The following is a 20069-nucleotide window of genomic DNA, read 5'->3' on the forward strand; positions in this document are numbered from 1 at the left end:
TAAGGTGTTTTTTTTTGTTTGTTTTTTTTTAAGATTTTATTTATTTATTTGACAGAGAGAAATCACAAGTAGATGGAGAGGCAGGCAGAGAGAGAGAGAGGGAAGCAGGCTCTGCCAAGGTGTTTTTTAATGTGATGAACATCTACATCAGTAGCCCTTATCACAACGCAAAGTCCTCACCCATGCTGCACAAAAGATTCACTACAGCCCTGTTTTGGCTTCAAAAAGGAAAGAAAATTTTATTATTATTATAGCAAAACCAATAGAAACAGAAGAGGAAAGGAATCTCCACATACAGGAAGAGAATAGTAGGCAAGAAATGAGAATAAGTCCACTCTACCTCATAACGGGTATTTACAACACCCCACCTCAGCTGTGGGGAAGCCTGGAGGAGGCAGACAGGCTGGAGTCCCAACTGAGAGGCCTGAGTGGAGCATCCTCTCCCCAGGGGATACTTGCTGGGGATCATCGCCACAAGGGCCATATTTATAGAGTAAATAATAAGGTTTGAAATTAAACATTTGTTCACCTATGTGCAGTTTGGAGCAAGCCACATGTCCACATTGTCATGTTTCTGTATTTTCAAGGAGCGCAAGCTATGTGCGTCTGCCTCCCCTCCTGGATCCCATTCTGGGGGCCAGCCCTGCCTGGAGCAGGAGGGGATGGGAGAAAAGGCTGTAGCTCTTGGTGTCCAGAAAAGAAGGGCTGTACCTGGAGGCCAATATCCCTAATAAACATAGATGCAAAAATCCTCCACAAAATATTAGCAAACCAAATTCAACAATATATTAAAGGGATCATACACCATGATCAAGTAGGATTTATTCCAGAGATGAAAGTATGGTTCAATATCCATAAATCATTCAGCATGATATATCACATTAACAAAATTAACGGTAAAAATCATAAGATTTTCTCAACAGATGCAGAAAAACTATTTGATAAAATTCAGTATCTATTTACCCCCCCAAAAAAAAACAAACCCAAAAAACAAAAACCATGAAACACCAAAGATTATAGAGGATACGGAGAAGGAGGTTATGGAGAGGATAAGGAGAAATGCCCTCACGTGTTGTTGCTGGGGATGAAAATTGGTGCAGCCACTATGGAAAACAGTATGGAGTTGTTTCCTCAAACACTTAACAATAAAACTACCCTATGATCCAGCTATTCCACTACGGGCTATTTTAAAATATATATGCACCACTGAGCCCATTGCAGCATTATTAAAACAGCCATGAGATGGAAACAACCTAAGTGTCCACTGATGGATAAATGGGTAAAGAAGATGTGCTATACATGTGTACGCATGCAATAAAATACTACTCAGCCATGAAAGGGAAGGGAATCTTGCCATTTGGGACAACATGGATGAAACTTGAAAGTAATATGCTAAGTGAAATAATGAAGAGAGAGAAAGATATTATGTATAATATCACTTCCATGTGGAATCTAAAAAAGCCAAATACATAGAAACAGAGACTCGATTGGTGGTTACCAGGGACTGGGTGGTGAGATAAATAGGGAAGATGTTGATCACAGGGTACAAACTTCTGAATATAAAATAATTTCTCATGTACAGCACGGAGACTGTAGTTAACAGTATTATATTGTACTTGAAGGTTACTAAGAGATTAGACCTTCAATGTTCTCACCACAAAAAGTGAATAAGTAAAACAAGAAAGATAAGTATGTGCAGTGAAGGTTGCGTTAACTATCCTTATGTTAGTAACCATTTAACAAAAGATCATTATCACATTATGTAAAACTTAAACTTACACAATGTTATATGTCAATTATATCTAGAAAAAAAAATGTTGACATCATTTCCTTCTGGTCCACATGGTTTCTGAATAGAAATCCTCTGCCATTCAAGGTGTTTTCCTCTCTGGGTAAGTGATTTTTCTCTTTCAGCTTATGACATTTTTTCCCTTTTCCTTTAGTGCTCAGAAATTTTAGTACGATGAGTCTTGACATATATTCTTCACGATTATGCTGTTGGGGGTCTGCTAAATGTGAAAATTTTCCAACAATTATTCGTTCAAAATGTTTTTCATCTCCATCCTCTCTCCCCACTCTTTCTAGGATTCCAGTGGCAAAAATGTCAGATATTTTATTGGGCCCCATGTATCCCAGATACTGTGGGGTTTTGTTGTTGTTGGTTTTGAATTGGGGGTTTTGTTTTGTTTTGTTTTGAGCTTAGTTTCTCTTTTTGGTTTAGATTGGGTTATTTCTGGTCTTTCCTCCTTTCTTCTTCCACTCTCCTCATTCCAGACCCTTCCTAGCCAGGCACCCCGTAGGACATCCTTGTCCTTACTTCAGGCCACTTCCCCAGCCTCATTAAGTCAATGACCATTTGGGCTCTTTGAGCACCTACTAACTAAGCATCTTATGACATTGCAGGATGGTGTGGGAGCTGTCCAGTTTACCTTACATGAACATATCATGCGAACCTGGGCAGAATCTGGAGTCCTTGCTCTGCTAATAGCCGGTTGGCAGGCCTGTGTCTTTAATCAGATGTCTTAGGAAACAAAGATAGGAAAGCTATTACAATGCAGTAAGGAGTTTTTATTATATGCATAGTCCCCTGGAAACGGAACACACAGCATGCCACCCAGCGACACAGGTAGTACGAAGGTGAAAAGAGCAGATGGAGAGAAGTACTGCTGGCTTGTATTTTTTATTGCATATTTCATGAGAAGTAATGGAGAAGCAAAGGCAACAAGCTACTTAGACATGAGATTGGAGAGTTTGAAAATTTCAGCGGGCTGCAGACTATAGCTGTGCCCCTTGTCCTCTGGTACCCATGGGGGTTTGGGTAGAAGGAAATGTCACAGATTGCTGGTCTCATTGAAAGGAAGAGAGTAAGGACTGGGGCTCAGGATTGTCTGGCTTGCATATCAAACCTATGCCCTTGGGCAAGTCTTTTACTGCCTCTGGGAATTAGCTAATTTTGGAAAAGGCAGTGCCTTCCTGGCTGGAGCAACAAGAATGCAGAAATAAGAAGATAAGAAATAAGAAAATGCATTAAATATAAAGTCTCATGAGGCTAGAAATAGGAGCTCATGCAGGGGTGTTTGGGCAAGAGTGGTGAGTATTGTGGTGATCTGAAACTCTTGTCCCATAAATTAAGTGTGCCCACTAAATCTGCTTGGGTCCAATACTAAATACTAAATAATTAAATACTTTCTTCTTCCTGAGTTGACTGCTGCTGGGCTCCACCCAATCTTACAACCTGGTGTGTCTGACATTTCTGATTTAGGAGGAACAGCTCTGTCACACAGTTAATTAATGTGCTGTAATCAGGTCTAACAGGGCCTGAGCTATGCTGGGAACTACTTGTTGAACAGTGAATAGGTTGTTTTAGAGAAGGGCCAAGTCTTGCCAAGGAACCCGGAAGTCTATGCTAGGATTCTTCCACTGGGCTTGCCAGAGTGTGCACACAATCCTTCCCAGACACAGATACAATAACCAAACAACAATAAGAGAGGTCTTAGGTCCCACATGATAGGGCCCTTTGCATCATGACCTAAACCTGATACAGAGCCCATCCTGGCTCTGCACCCACTTTACTTGAGTGACTTCGAAAATGGCTGAAAAACAGAATGGTGTAGCTTATCCAAGTGTGGATTGTGCTGTCTCAACACTCAACACTCAGCAAGGGGCTGTGTTTCAACCTCAGTGGTCAGAGGTACAAGTTACAAGTACTTGTCCTTTACCTCAGAGATGATTTGCCTGCATTCCTCAGATATCTGGACCCCTGACATAGCTACCAGGGAAGGGGGCCACATGAATTTTTGTAGGGTTTGCATCCCACTGTTGGAACACATGTATTTTTGCAAGTTAGCGAAGTCCTCACTATTTCTCATTCATGGTGGGCAATTAACAGGATATAATTGATAGAGTATGGTCTGGCGGGATGCTCTGGGGGATTTTTTTTTTTAAAGATTTATTTATTTTTATTTATTTGACAGAGAGAGAGAGAGAGAGAGAGGGAGAGATCACAAGTAGGCAGAGAGGCAGGCAGAGAGAGAGAGGAAGGGAAGCAGGCTCCCCGCTGAGCAGAGAGCCCGATGCGGGACTCGATCCCAGGACCCTGAGATCATGACCTGAGCTGAAGGCAGCAGCTTAACCCACTGAGCCACCCAGGCGCCCCTCTGGGGGATGTTTATACAACACACTGGAGCAGAGAGCAGGGAGTTAACATAGTCCTAGGCCGAGACTGAGGATGTGACCGCCTCTTCACTGCCAGTGAAAGGGAATTCCACCAGAGGACTACATTACATCACATGCCATGCCCCCTGCTGGTAGACCTTGTAGTTGGCCCAGCAGGGGGTAAGCATATTCAAAACCTCCACATACAATTGCTGGGTCTCCCTGATATGAGGAAGTGGTGATGCAACATGGGGGCTTAAATGGGTAGAAGAAGAATCAATGAAACAAGATGGAATTGGGAGGGAGACAAACCATAAGAGACTCAATCTCACAAAACAAACTAAGGGTTGCTGGGGGGAGGGGGGTTGGGAGAAGGGGGTGGGATTATGGACATTGGGGAGGGTATGTGCTTTGGTGAGTGCTGTGAAGTGTGTGAACCTGGTGATTCACAGACCTGTACCCCTGGGGATAAAAATATATGTTTATAAAAAATTAAAAATTAAAAAAAAAACCTCCACATGGCCAGAAGAGGGAGACTTAACACACACAGAGAGAATGGGTCTTGGTGGGGTGATTCTTTTGACAAACTTAATTTTTGAGTACTTAAACAATTGGAATGCCCCATAGTTTGCATATCTTCTTCCTCTTAGATCTTAAGTGTTTCTGCCTCTCAGAGTCTTGTAACAGAGTCTCTGGGTGTGTGGCATGAACACAGTGGACCCATCAAAAGCAGCAAGATGGTAAGTCCATCACAGCTTCTTGGCCTTCTGCTCCTCTGGGTTCCAGGTGAGAATATTTAGACAAAGGAGGTTAAAGTGGGGGTATGATTTTCCATCCCTGATTTTCTTTCTTCATTGGGAATCCTTCCACAGATGAATTTGGCTTATTTTAAAAATGAGTAGTATTCTCTGTCCTAACTCATTAGATACTGGTGACTTCCAAGTACATATCCTGAGGTTCTGCTAATGTTTCCTTTCTGGTTTAAGCCTCCCATGGTGAGATTGTGCTGACCCAGTCTCCTGCTGTCCTGTCCATGGCTCCAAAAGAAGGAGTCACCTCACCTGCCGGACCAGTCAGAACATTAACAAGCAGTTAGCCTGGTATCAGCAGGAGCCAGGGAGAGCTCCTAAGTTCCTGATCTATGCAGCATCAAGTTGGAAACTGGGGTCCCATCACGGTTCAGTGGCAGTGGGTCGGGGCCAGACTTCACCCTCACCATCAACAGCCTGGAGCCTGAAGATTCTTGGACCTACTACTGCCTGCAGTCTAACAGCTACCTGCCCACAGTGTTACAGGTCAGAGCATAAACCACCAGGGAAGCAGATGTGAGGGGATCGGCTGCCCCTGCTGCTCCTCTGATGCCTGCACCTGCTCAGACAGTTTCTCAGTGGCAGCCCCACTTTGGACATCACTGGAGGCTTTGGGAGAAGGGCAAGGAGGCTCTTCGGCCCCCTGACTGACTCCCTTTCCCCCAGATCATTACACCTGAGGAGTCTGGGTGATGGCATCTGCTGGAGTTTGTACAACAAAAGAGAAGCCACTCTAGGTATTCCAAGCACAAATTGCTTCCTATAATGAAGTAATGTCTGAACGTCACTCTTTCAAAGGCCTTGAGATATAATAAGGAAGATTGACATTAGAAACATTGATTTCTCGGTGATTCCCAGTAAGTCAGAGAATTTATACCATTGGAGATACAGGCTGCCTAACCACACGGTCCTCAGGCCTGTCTAGGAGAGCCAGGGATGAAGCGGCTGATGCTGTAGCCGCCGCAGCCCCTCCCCAGATGATTCTCTGGTCCCTCACTCATCACTCACCTGCCTGCAGGTGCTGATGGAAGACATTGAATCCTCCTCTTCTGACCTCCAGATCTAGGATAAGGTGTCTTGTGAGCAACTCTGTAGGGAACCATAGGGAAAGGGGGCTCTGGGAAATGCGCTTCCAGAAGTGATGGTGGTGACGGGGAGCTGACAGAAGACAGCCTGAGATGGTCACTGTTTTTACATCTCTCAGAAGCTGGCCAGTTAGGGAAGGCCCCAGAACATGTTTGAACATGCTTCCAGCCTCCATCATTAGTTCTGAATTCTAACAAGGAGATTTTGTTAAGTGACTGAGGGCACAGAAGAATGAGGAAATTTTGTCATGTGTATAGAAATAACTTGACAATGAAGGACTTCCGTGATTAAAAAAAACTAAATGTGGATGAAGCATTGTTTTTTCTTAATATAAGAATACCTTGTTGCTTAAAATTCTCTGTTAATGAGAGCATCAACGACAACCCTGAAAGCTTGTGACACATGAAAAATAACTGTCTCCACCTGACACCTGCTCACATGGCTCTCCATTTTCACAAGATGGCAGGAGAGCTGTGTGAGATTTAAGATGCTCTGTTGTACAACATTTTTACTTATCCTAAAGTAGTCTCTCTTTAATTTTCTGTTTTCATTTCTGTTCAATTAAAGCCACATGTTGAAAACCCCTCCAATTTAACTTTCTAATTCATATAAAATTAAATTACAAACTTCTTTGTAGACTATAAATATTGAAAAAATATAACTATTTGGAAACAACATAATCATGTATCTTAAAAATTAAATAGAATAATGATTTGTAGAATTTAAAGAATTACAAAGACCACAGTAAGAATAAATCAAAATTATATGCAATTCTGTCAGAATAACTAGACTTAGACTTGCTTGTTTTCTGGCTTCTATACCCTCCTAAAGCTTGCCATGAGAATGATGTGCCATGAGTAGTCACCACACTCTCACTTGGTCCCAGATCAACCACAATCCGTAGGCTAAAGAACCATGCATCTCCCTGCACAAGAACCACACAGCTGAGCCCTGTGTACCTTATCCAAATTATTGTCACCCTAAACATCAATGACTATAGAAACAAATGGTTAGTATGACAAGCCACTAAGTTTTTGACTGTTTTGTTAAAATAGTGTGTAAAATCTGACTATTACAATTTTTACACATCTTCACATAAAAATTGATCTCTTTTATTAAACCCAATGGCATAAAAAGGAATACTTGGAAATCCATTATAAGAAGATGCAAAACAAAGAAATGTTTAAAAATATTTGAATTAAATGTGTAAAATTTACCCCATTGTAGAGACATGTAACTGAGATTACTTTGAGTAATAGTGACAAATTGCGTAGATCATTCAGACTTATTAAATGTGATTAAATCTAAAGTTCATTCATACATATCCATTCATATATATGTGAATGTATGTCCACATGCATATATGTATATATATGTATAATATACATACATGTAGATATAATTCTCACAAACAACTAACACCTCCATCAGGCTGACACACGCAAAATCGTCAGGTTATGTCCCAGCTGTAATGAAGGATGTTTGGTAAACTGGTGCCCCAAGCAGCTCTGACCCTGCACCCTCTTCCACAAGACTGTGGTTCACCGAAGACCCCAGAAAATGTCTGTCATGGGTACAGGTGACCGCTAGACATTTAAACGGTTACCCAGTTCCTGCTATTCTCACCTATAGAATCTCTTCTTGAACTGCAGAGTTATGGCTGTGGATGCCAAGCATAAAAGCAAAGGGAGAAACACAACTTCTCATAGAGCTAGCAAGGAACCAGAACCCCTGATAGCAACTGTTTACACATCATGAGGAAGCTTCTATATGGGAAGGAGCCTTCTGAGCATCATAGGAAAAAGGTAATGTAGAAGCAAACATTACAAAATGAAATATTATTGTTCTGTCCCATCCTCTTAGGAAGTGCTTCTCTAAGAAATTTCTTTATTGTTATGGAGTATGTGTGTGTATCTATTTGTCTGAATGTCTGTCTGTGTGTCTTTCTGGGGAGAGAGAGAGAAGTATGATCGACACTCACCAGATTGTAACAAATGGTTACCACGAAGGGCATCCTCACCGCATAAATTCTGAAACATAATTTCTGTCTCTGTCCCTATTCTCTTCCTCAGGACTATGACTTCTCTACTTGTGAGTGAGATTCTTTCCTACCCTTGTAGGTTTTTTACATTCATCTTCACATAGAGTATAATACAGGAGGTCCCAGGATGAGTTTAATTCATTTTAAATTATTACTGAATTGTTTTAAATGATTAACTTGAAAGCACCAAATCCCAAAGACTCTTGAACCATCTCCAGTTCATCCTGGGATCTGGAGATCACCAGTCTCAGCTGGAGTGGAAGTGGGACCTTTTTTCTCCTGGTCATTAGCTGACAGGAATCCAGGCAGGATGGCCATTCACCCCCAGAATGGACTCTGGACATGCGTGCCTGTATCATCAGGGTCGCTGGAGCTGTCTCAGAAGGCAGGGCTATGAGCACTGTGTCCTGCCACAGATCCTGATTATTGCAGAGAGATCCTGTTTCCCACACAGGCAGAAAGGAATTTGTCCCTGTTAGTATCCCTCCAAACACAGCAGGCATTTTAAGTTACTGCACTCCCAGGAGAGGTACCTGCACCCAGCCTTTGGCCCTTTCCACTCTGCCACACCCACCACGGGATTTGCATATTGTCCCCTGGGGAAGACCTTGCCTTGGAAATCTGACATAAAGGTCAGCTCTCAGCTTGTTTTTACTTACTAGGAGTCATCAGTTCAGCTTCTCAAAATGAGGTTCCCTTCTCAGCTCCTGGGGCTGATGATGCTCTGGGTCCCAGGTAAGAGCAGATGGGGGAGGAGATGGAAGATTGGGGTCGGGAGGGTGAGCTGTCTGGGTTCTATTACTTCCTACATGTGTTCTGTTCAGGGGTGAGATTACCCTCCAAGAGGGAAATTTAATTTTGATATCTGTGAAGATTATGAGGAAACTAAAGGGGAAAAAGAGCTGCTTTAGTGAGATGGTGAAAGAAAAAATTGTGGCCACTCTGTGCCCTGAAATTCTTGGGTTCTCCATGGTGATTGGATATATTTAGAGTAGGACTCAATTCACAAAATGTGATTTATCCCAACATAAATGAAATTTAATATAAGAAATATGGTTTATAATATTTCTCCATAACCTGTAGTTATGTCTCATAATTTTAGGATCCAGTGGGGAAATCATGATGACACAGACCCCACTGTCCCTGTCTGTCACCCCCGGAGAGCCGGCCTCCATCTCCTGCAGGGCCAGTCAGAGCCTCGTACACAGTAATGGAAACACCTATTTGAGTTGGTTCCGGCAGAAGCCAGGCCAGTCCCCACAGGGCCTGATCTACAAGGTTTCCAACCGTTACACTGGGATCCCAGACAGGTTCAGTGGCAGCGGGTCAGGGACAGATTTCACCCTGAGAATCAGCAGAGTGGAGGCTGAAGATGTGGGAGTTTATTACTGCGGGCAATATACACAGTATCCTCCCACAGTGGTTCAGGCCCGAACACAAACCTCTGTTTGGCGGTCCCCACTGGGCACATGTGTCGCCTGAGCAGGGAGCGGGCACAGGAGAGGCTCTGAGCTGGGGTCAGAGGCAGGTGCTGGGGAACTCAAGGCAGTAACATGCAGCTGAGTGCTCTGAACCGAATCCCGACCCCTGGGTGCCAACAGCCTCAGCGGGGCACAACCAGCTCTGGAAGGAAAATGATCAGCCTGTGGTCTGAGGGGTGAGCTGCCAGAGAAGGCTGCCCTGAACCTCACCCTGACCCCAGCCTATATGCTTGGGTCAGGGACAGTTACCCAGCCTTAGCATCAGAAACCTGAGCCATTCATGGCACAACAAGAAGTTCCATACATTTTGAGCTAATGAATTTTGAGATATTTTCAACAGGATAATATTTGGTGTCATTCACGAATTAGTATGTTTTCTATTTCCACTCTCTCACCTTCTTCCTTTTCCAGTTACACTAACTGCTCTGTACAGTGTTCCCTATGGACAAAGGATATCCATTTTTATACAACATACATAAGAAACATCATTCAAATAGGCTCCACTTTTAAACATAAAACCCCAAATCTTTAGCCCTGTACAAGAAAATACATAGCAGAATATATTGACATAGAAGTACAGGATAGGAAGATCAGATCCAGGAAAGCATATCTGGTTTCCATTCCTAATTCTTCTGATCACGGAAAGGTCCTGAAAGCAGTAACTTCCAATCTCATCAATTATAGAGCTATTTGGGCACCATGAAAGGAAACCAAAACCCACAGTCTTCAGGCCCCCACACTAGGACTTTACTAGTACCTTATTAGAGTAACCCCAGGGAAGGAGGTTCAGCAGCACTGGGCACATGCCTACCTCACACATGGCACCTTGGCCTCTCAAGGCTGAACCCAGTGTTCTTGTCTCAACACATGGAGGGGCTTAATGCTCATAATAACCTCTCTTTGTCCTTTAAGGTAGGTCAACTGTACAAAAATTGTAGTGTTCAAAGCAACAGAGCAAGATATTCTGTGGCCTTGGGGTGGGAGGGGGTAAGAAGGAAATATATCTCAACCACAGATAACTCTAAAATGGAAGGGAATTTGGGGATTAGGAAAAAGTACTTAACTACAGTACTTCAGTTCTTAAAGTTGCTGTGCCTGGAAATTCTTGCCATTGGGGCCTCAAAGAGATCCTAAAAATTACCAAATTCCTTCTCACCATTTATCAGGATCCTCCCAGTTTTCGCCTTGTGTATCCCTTCATCCAGCTCTTCAACTGGATCCTTTCTCATATCCCTTAATAAACTGATAAACACATGTAGGTGATTCTCTGAGTTCCGTGAGCTACTTTAGGAACCTAATGACACCTGAGGAGGGAATCATGGAACCCCATGTCTGCAGCTGGTTGAGGACAGGGAGTCCTCCTCTGCGCCCTTCACTCCCATTAGATGATGACACTCCTGATGGGCTAGTCCTTCTCAAGCTAGGGTCTCCATGCCTCCCTGTAGAGCCACAGGCAGCGGCTCTGGACGATGAAGTGTGCACTCAAAGCCACTGAGAGCAGACCCAGAACGAGGAGACTGTGCCCCTGAGGAAACTCCATCTTGAAAGTGCTTGGTGTCCTCCACACAGCTGGTCAGGGACCACCACTTGGCTACTGTGCACTGGAGCTTCTCCATCCCCGAGTGGTTCCTTGTACCCACTGTCTGGGACAGTGGGGACACCTTCTCCACCAAGTGCAAGGACAGCAGTCTCCTCCCTAAACATACACATGGGATGGATATAGACCCAGATTGGACGTCTTCCCTTTAACAAGTCTAGTCATTTTTCTTTCCTGTCACAAACTTTAAAAATTCCTTCAGTAAAAATCCAAAGTCCCAGAGTGATGACAAAAATAATGTGATAGACTCTCTATACATTCCATAAAGAATGTATGTGAAAATAAAAATAAAATAAAAGTGAAAGTGAGGGAATCCAAGGAGAAAGGAGAAACCACTATGAAAAGGCCTGCGCCTCTGGCAGGAGCATCATGCGTGCATGAAGGTACAGCAGGAGAGGAAGCGACAATATCCTTGGGAAGGTTCTAACCCATGTGTCCCCAGTCAGGTCCACTCTAGTGGGCAACCGCAGGGCTGCACCCCCCAAGGAGCTAGCTTAGGCTTTTGTTCTACTGCATCCAAGATCCACTTCAACTCTGCCTAACCCTGCCTTCACTTTCAGGAGGTGGTGATGTCAGGAACATTCCCCAGCTATGTCGCACATGCTATATTCAATGTGAGTCTGCTTGCCGGGAAACAATGCCTGGGACCACTGACATCAGAGTGTAGCACAGACCACATGGTCAGAATAACCTGCACAGGCTGAAACTGTTCATTTTCCAAAATGCACAGGGACAGAATGATGTCAGAAAGAGAGAATGTGGCAGTAGATAATTGAGCACATCTTATTAGAAATTAAGTCAATGTGCTGACCCTCAGAGTATTTTGTCTCTCTAACTGGCAAACTCTAGTTCAGGGTTGCTGAAGCCTAAAGTCACAGCTTCCGACTCAGTTCCTAGACCCAAGTCAGTTCCTATTCTCAAGCACATTGACTCAGGGGAAGGCCAGGTCTCAAAGGAAAGACCTTAAGCTTTCACCATAGATGTATTGAGAAAACCTGGCTTCCTTATTTTCCCTAAGGATCTCAGGGCTCAGAATGTGTCCTTTCTGCCCTGATGAGAGAGCTCTCTGTTAGAAGGACACATGGGGAAAAGCAGTGCTCTAGTGTATGAGACAAGGGAGCAAACTTTCCACAGAGAAAAAGCAAATACACAAAGAAACAATCCATCTCAAATTAAAGCAGTGGAAGAGTATTTGTTAACTGACAAGAAAACTGTAGGAGTCCATGAGAACACCTCAGGATATAAGTTCCATCCCTCACAGGAGACACTTTGGTGCTGGGGATGCAAATTGCTGCACAGAGTTAAGGGTTTATTAAAATGAGCATTTGCAGTTATTTAGAAAAGGTGACCCATTTCAGTCACAGGTCCCAAGAATCAACCCAATAGACCTCCTGTTGGAGACACACACACACACCCACTGTATGGCAGAGAGAACTCCCATTTGGACTCAGTCAGGACACAGGTCTATTGTCTCACAACTTCAACAAAGCATTATAAGTTTCTGCTCTTTGGCTGAGAAAATGTATAGATCGAGTCCTACAGAATGTATAACAGCATCACACTCCCCACCCACACACCCTGACCTCAGAATAAATGGACTCACATAAACAAAGAGCAAGAGAATCACCCCAAGGGACACATGACATATTGGCTTCCAGTTTTATGAATTCCAAAGGGACGTCCCCTGGCAAAGAGACAAAAGTGCAATGAAACCCACCTGTGTAAGTCCTTGTTTTTTGAGGTGACATTGGTCAAGATTAGAGACTCCTAGAGTCCTGGACCCCACCTAGACCTCATGGAGGTTCCTCTTACATCCTTTACAGATATCAATGATTTCTGTGTGGTGTGCAGTGAACAACGTTGATGAACTCATTTTTATTGTCCAGGGTACAACAAAGTTCCTACATACGCAGGAGATAAAGACACCTCTTACGAAATAGGAACAGTCTTTCTTCAGTCTACAGGTAGCAGAGGAAAATTTCAAAGCCTTCTGTGTCAAGAAAGAAGCTGTAGAAGGTTTTTGCATTTTTTAGTTATTTCAGGGCAAGAAATTATAAGATAAACAACCAAACACAGAAGGAGACTTTTAAAGTTTTCATGTTAAGTTTTTTTTTCAATTTATTTATTTTCAGAAAAACAGTATTCATTATTTTTTCACCACACCCAGTGCTCCATGCAATCTGTGCCCTCTATAATACCCACCACCTGGTACCCCAACCTCCCACCCCCCCGCCACTTCGAACCCCTCAGATTGTTTTTCAGAGTCCATAGTCTCTCGTGATTCACCATGTTAAGTTTTGTAGGAAGTATTTTTGAAGTTCAAGCATTTGTAGGAATACATTGTATAAAAAATAGTTTCAAAACTGATACACAGTAAATAAACATGGTGGATGAACAATTTTCAGCCAAATTTCCACACATTGAGGTTTCACATATGGTGATGGGTAATGTGATTCTGACTTCCTTAGTATATTTGACACACAGTGTTAGATATTGTGATTCTTAATTTAACATGTGTAATGAATAGTTTCCAAGCTCATCTTAAGATTTATGATATTATCTTATATTGTTCATTTTGTTTTTTTCTTAATTTTATTCATTTCCACTGGTTTAACTTTCTGAAGTTAACCAGCAGGATTCATTAGGTAGGCTTGCATGTTCAAGAGTAAGATTCAGGATTGCTTGACTAGCACTCTGAGAAAAGATCAAGGGAGAAAACACATGAAAGAGTAAACAACATGACAACTAGTAACATACAGGACATGGGATATTAGTCCTAGTTCTATCACAACCTGTCATCAGCACCCAAGTACCTCCATAGAGTTCAGGGTTTACTTATAGTACTATTGTTACATAATTCTAACTATGGTACAAAATCGCACCCTAGGAGGATTTCCTAGAAGATATTCAGACTGAGATTTGTTGTATAATCTTGCGTGGACTTGCATATATTCAGTAACTTTTCAATTTTCAGTGTGACCTTGGATTTGAATTACCTGGGATCTAACAGAACTACAAATTCTATTCTTCAGTTTCTCCAGTATTTTGTTTGCCTGACAGTTACTAGAGTTGTCAGGTAATCTGAGGTTGACACAACACTCACCAACACCTGACTAACAACTACATCAGGCTAACACACACAGAAGCATCAGGTTATGTCCCAGCCTTAATGAAGGATGATTGGCAAACTGATGGCCCAAGCAGCCTAGACCGTGCATCCTGTTCCACAGCGACTGTGGTTCACCAAAGACTTCAGAAAATGTCCGTCATAGGTAAGGGTGATGCCAAATTATTAGAAGTTTTATTCCAGTCCTTGCTATTCTCACCTACGGAATTTTATTCTCAACTATAGACTCAGAGCTGTGGATGCTGAACATAAAATCAAGTGAGAGACAACAGCGTCTCATAGAGAACTAACAAGGAACTGGACCCCCTAGCAGAAATTGGTTACACATGATGAGGAAACCTCTGTATGAGAAGGGGAAACATTATTTTCTGGGAAATGGGAAAAATTGGTCATTCTGTCCATCCACTTAGACAATGTTGACTTAAGAAATCACTTATTTGTGGAGCATAACAAATAGCATGGAGGAAAAGGGGTGTTAGAGAGGAGAATGGAGTTGGGAGAAATTGGAAGGGGAGGTGAACCATGAGAGACTATGGACTCCGAAAAACAATCTGAGGGGTTTGAAGTGGCGGGAGGGGGTGTGTGTGGGAGGTTAGGGTACATGGTGGTGGGCATTATGGAGGGCACGGATTGCATGGAGCACTGGGTGTGGTGAAAAAATAATGAATACTGTTTTTCTGAAAATAAATTAATTAATTTAATAAAAAAAATAAAATGTAAAAAGAAAAAAATAATAAAGTTTACAATGGTGGAAGGAAAAAAAGAAAAAAAAAAGCAACAGCCACAACAGACACAGAGAGACAAGTGGAAGAAGGTAATCCTAAAAGATTTATGTTTGCCTCCACTACCTTTTTCTATAAGAGAAAGGCAGTTTTTGGAATGTCGAAGTGGATTCTGAGAAGACAAAACAATCTGAAAGTTGTAGAGCATAGAATGCCCTTCACAAACCATAGCTAGACACCGATGGTATGAACTTCTTCACAAAGGTAACCTCTTATACCATTTGGCCTAAATATATTTGAGAGATGACAATTCTGTTACTACATTGCCAAAAAGGTTTCAAGGTTCAATAGACAAATTTGTTATTGTTACAGAACATGATCTTGCCTGAAAAGGAAGTGGAATTGTACATTCAGTTGAAATGCATAGAAATTATAGGCTTTGAGGACATCTCAATTCAAATAGTGCCACCAAATTATAGGTGGCCTATTTTGGGGTCATGTCAATTACCTGTCCTAGCACGGTGTGAAAGAAGTAAAAGAGTGATTGAATCCACACAACAATGTGATCCTGTTTCTGGCTGAGTAAATTGGTTTATTTATAGCCTATACATGCTAGTCCAAGATATTGGATTCCATAGTATATGTAATCAAAATTCAGATAATTCCATATACCCCCGCCTCCTCATATGCACAGCCGTGCCATCATCAATATCCCTTTCTAGAGTGATACATTTGTTGCAATCAGTGAACCCACACTGACCCATCATTTCCACCCCAAATGTACAGTTTACAAGACAGTTCGTTCCTGCTGTGGATAAATCTGTGGGTTTGGACAAATCTACCAAGTGCAACTATTAGAGTATCATACAGAATACTCTCACTGTCCAAAACCCCACGGCGCTCTGCCTATTTATCCCTCCCTCATCTCTAACCCCTGGCAACCATTCAACTTTTTACCATCTCCATGGACAGTAGATTATGACTTTTTGAGCTGAATAATATTCCATCGCCTGGATGCACCACAGTTTATTTAGCCTTTTGCCTTGGGAAGGGCATCTGGTTAAATACTAGTTCTGCAATGTATGAGTCAATCTCCTATATACATTAGTGTGCAGGTTTTCCTGTGGATATAAGTTTTCAACTCCTTTGGGCAAATACCAAAAAGTATGATCGCTGAATGATATGGTAAGAGTAAGCTTAGTTCCATACAAAACTGCCAAAAGTGTTTGCCAAAATGGCTACTCCCTTTTTGCATCTCTACCAGCAGTGAATAGCAGTTTATTCCTCCACGTCCTCACCAGAATTTGGCACTGTGTTCTGGATTTGGGCCACTACAACGGGTATGTAATGTCTTCTCTGATTTGCATTTCCTTAATGACCTATAATGTTGAACATCTTTCCGATGCCTATTTGATACCTGTCTTAACTTTACTGATGAAGTGTCTGTTCAGATCCTTTGCCCACTTTGTAATTGCATCATTTCCTGTTGTTGAGTTTGAAATGTTCTTTGTTAGATGTGTTTTCACAAATATTTTGTCCCAGTCTGTGATTTGTCTCCTTATACCCTGGATAATGTCTGTCACAGAGTACTTTTCCTTTTTTGCCACTGCATCTTGTTATTTCATATATTAATAAAAAGTATATTACTGTATCATTAATTTTTAAAATACTTTGCTGTTTGCATATAAATAAGATTTAATTCCTTACTATGCTTATGTTTCTTCATTTTTTGTTCTTAAAAACCTTTTTGTGAGAAGGCACCATAGATTTTATGGGACTACGTGGAAGTCTGTGCACAAAGAGATTAGAAACCTGTAGTTGGAATAAGGACCTGGGAGACTTCCCCACGACATCTCCACCTCCCATTTCCCTACCCCACTGACCCTGAAAGATGCCATTTGTGATATAAAATCTTCCTGTCTGTCTGACAAAGGGAGATCTCACCAGTCCCTATCTCTGGGGGTTTGGGGATGGGGATGGGGTGGGGGCACACGGAGGGTTCTATTGTCAGTGTACACAGTGAGATCTTACACCATATTAACTCTAAAGCCTGGACCGAAGACACTCTACCAAAATGGCTGGGAGACATGGAAAATCAGGGGCATTTGATTTTCTTTTCTTATGTGAAGTCTTTTATTTGTAAAACCATCATATAGTTGAGTTCCTCGTCATTTCTCCCAATCTTTCTGGGCACATTTTATCATTATCCTCTCCTACAACCAACCCACAATCAAGCCTGAGTAGCTCATAGCATGTGATCGATGGATCCCTGAGAACTTAGTTGCTAGGATAAGAGTGGAAGAGAGAGCTTGGACTGTGAACGGTCTACGATGTTCAAATTTGTCTCCATGTTCTTTACTAGAATCCACCCAAGGATCAGTCACTTATATTGCCTATAAAAAGCAAATTCTTTGCCCAGGTAAACTTCCCTCTGCCTCTCACCTCTACTTGTTTGCCTCCCCCATGCAGCTTTGGAGAACAGAGCAAAGCTTAGGTACTCTTCCAGCCTAGTCTTGGCCACAAAGAACTAGAGCTTCAGGTGGGAATGTACCAGCACTTTTCTTCTGACCTGTCTGCTCCTCTGAAATCTTTTTTCTTTAGAACCAGCTTGAATTCTTAGAGCTGTCTCCTCCCTCGGGGATGCATTAATAGCCGCTCAGCAAGAAGAGAACTCTGTGGAAAGCAGATTCACTTAGAGCAGAAACTGCACAGTCAGTGGGCAGATGAGTTCTTTCTGCTTTTTCCAGGTCAGCCATAGGATTGGATAGGGTTGAAGACACGTGTAGTCATTCCTGCACAGTGACAACCTTGGCCAAGCTGACCAGGATGTGGAGAAGATGGCCATGGCCTATACCATTAAGCTGTTGCAAATGAAGCCAGGGATGTCCCGGGGGGAGACTGGGAAAATCCTGGAGACATGAGAACACAATATACCAGAAATGTATGTAAAGAGGTGTCATAATAGAAGATGCAAGCAGCGGTCCGGTGCCTCATTCCTCATTTTCATGAAACTAGAGTGTAAAGCATGAGTGAAAGAGTGTGAGTCTCACACTGCTGGATTCTTTCTTTGCTACATGTCTTGGAGGGCACTGGTGGGGGAGGCTGCATTTCTTTGAGGCACACTAGAGCTGGTTTATGGTCCCAAATTCTTTCTCCATCCAAGGTTATCTCAGTTATGAGTCTTCTGTCTAATGATTTTACATTTAGAACTCTCTCTCATTCCCTCATTTTTGATTTTGTCAATAAATGATCTATGCTTGTATCACAAAAGGGAGTCACACACTGACCACATCTGATTCCAAATTCAAAAAAGGACACTGCGATCCTTTTCAACTCTGTTGGTTTACAGCTTCCTCATTAATAAAAGGAAATTTACGTTGGCCTTTTGACACTGTGGACATGCTAAATACCGAGAGTTGTTTGGAAATTCTTCCAACCTGCCCTCAGTTAGAAACACTGCATGAAATACTGGACTGTCAGACAAACGTGGATCTAGGCATTTCTCATAAAGAAGCTAAGTCACTACGGCAGTAGCTAGATTTTCTCATGTTGAGCAAAAACACAAACAAAAAACAACACAATATCAACCAGTTGTCAATTGTAGAAATATAACTGGTAGGGTCCTTCTTCCACAAGCTGGATTCACAGAGTTTTCTGAGCTCCAGACATGAATCTATGACACTCACCTCCCTTTTCTGTGTCAGCAGTGCAGGGAAGGGCGCATTCCTGCACACACACAGCACATCTCCCTGCTGAGGCTACTCCTAGTGTCCTTGTCTCAGCACAAGGTCGAGCCTTGAGACTCACAACAACCCCTCCTTGTCCTTAAAGGTAGGTCAAAGGTAGACAATTTGAAGATGTCAAAACAAAGTGACAAAACATTCTGTGATCCTGTGGTGGGAGTGGGAAACAAGGAGGACATAGCCATCACACACTGATCGAGAAATTGGAGAAGAATTTTGGGCTGGGATATAGAACTTTAGTACAATATTAAGGTACCTAAAGTGCTGTCCCTTGAAATTCATGGTCTCCCCTTGGAGGGCTCAAAGGGACCCTAGAAACTACCAATATCATTGACCTCACTTAAGCAGGAAAAATATATCTAGGGTTCAGAAAGTAGACTGTCATGGGTCACTTGGGAAGGCAACAGAAATTGTACTACAAGAGACAAAATCTTCTAAACGATTCCTGCTGTTTTCACCTGATGCCTATATAATGAAAGCCCCACGTAAAGTTTCTCTGCTTTCTCACAGAAGACGACATACAAATGATACTGATCATCCCTTTTCTTTTTCTTTACTGCACTTTGGAAGCAGAAGTCTATTTCAAAGGAAAAAGGGATTTGAGCATGTTCTCCTCCAAGAAAAACTTCCTTATTTCCTAAAAAAACCTGTATAATTCAATTAATACTCTTCACTTAGATGTAATCTGCATAATCTCTACTTTATCTTCTCTTAGTAGGTAAATCCATTCATATGGCCAAAAAGCACTCAGAGTGAGGAGAGGCCTAGGACAGCCCTGTCCCTCCCAGGCAGGCCGAAAGGAAGGAAGGCTACAGATGCCGAAGTCCTGTTCTCTGTTCTAAAAACTTCCCCAACAGCTTGCACATCAGCTCAGCTGGGTGTCCTTTAAAACAGGCACTGCATGGAGCCCTGGAGTCTGTGGTAGAGGACGGGCTCCCTTCCAGCAGGAACACCAGAACCCCAGCCTCTATAAGGATGCTGGTTCCCAGAATTCCTGGTTTATGCCTGTGAGATAATAGAAAAAATATATATTTGTCTCTGTCCAACGTTCCTGGCCCAGGGCTCCCAAAACCTTTGTCATCTCCTAGGACATAAAAACACTAGAAGCATCTTTTATTCTGTGAAGAGGACCTCGAGTGGGCTCCTGGGTGGCCACTGGGCACCAGAAAGACCAAGCCATGATTACAAGCTTGGAACTTGCAGCCACATCACCCATCCATCCTCTAGAGAAAGGGAAAGGGCTAAAATGGAGGTAATAATTGATCATGTCTACGTGAGGAAGCCTCTGTTATATCCCTACAGAGCAGG

The 20069-nt window shown here is 42.5% G+C and overlaps 1 pseudogene; it reads left to right on the plus strand.

Moving 5' to 3' along the window:
* The first annotated feature begins 1868 nt into the window (after window positions 1–1868).
* Window positions 1869–6580, plus strand: LOC116596454 (annotated as a pseudogene).
* Window positions 6581–20069: the final 13489 nt, after the last annotated feature.

Source organism: Mustela erminea, chromosome 7 (genome assembly GCF_009829155.1).
Source record: "Mustela erminea isolate mMusErm1 chromosome 7, mMusErm1.Pri, whole genome shotgun sequence".
In the NCBI taxonomy this organism is placed as follows: domain Eukaryota; kingdom Metazoa; phylum Chordata; class Mammalia; order Carnivora; family Mustelidae; genus Mustela; species Mustela erminea.